This window comes from Leptonychotes weddellii, chromosome X (genome assembly GCF_054177405.1).
Source record: "Leptonychotes weddellii isolate Sample4059 chromosome X, ASM5417740v2, whole genome shotgun sequence".
NCBI lineage: Eukaryota > Metazoa > Chordata > Mammalia > Carnivora > Phocidae > Leptonychotes > Leptonychotes weddellii.
This window is the reverse complement of record NC_138385.1, coordinates 106,619,860-106,620,384: the sequence shown is the minus strand read 5'-3', so window position 1 is coordinate 106,620,384 and position 525 is coordinate 106,619,860.

Sequence of the window (525 nt, the reverse complement as noted above, 5' to 3'; positions counted from 1 at the left end):
GAACCACAAGTCCACTAGGGCCCCACGGGACCACCAGGACACTTCCTCTCCCCGTCCTGAGACACGGCATCCCTCCTATGTCCTCAGACACCTCGTCCCCTCCTATGTCATCAGACACTGTGTCCCCTCCTATGTCCTCAGACACCGGGTCCCCTCCTATGTCATTAGACACCACGTCCCCTCCTATGTCATCAGACACCGTGTCCCCTCCCCATCCTGAGACACCGCGTCCCCTCCTGTGTCATCAGACACTGTGTCCCCTCCCCATCCTGAGACACCGGGTCCCCTCCTTTGTCCTCAGATACTGCGTCCCCTCCTGTGTCATCAGACACCGGGTCCCCTCCTATGTCCTCAGACACCACGTCCCCTCTCCATCCTGAGATACCGGGTCCCCTCCTATGTCATTAGACACCGCGTCCTCTCCCCATCCTGAGACACCATGTCTCCTCCTATGTCATCAGACACCGTGTCCCCTCCCCATCCTGAGACACTGTGTCCCCTCCCCATCCTGAGACACTGCATCCC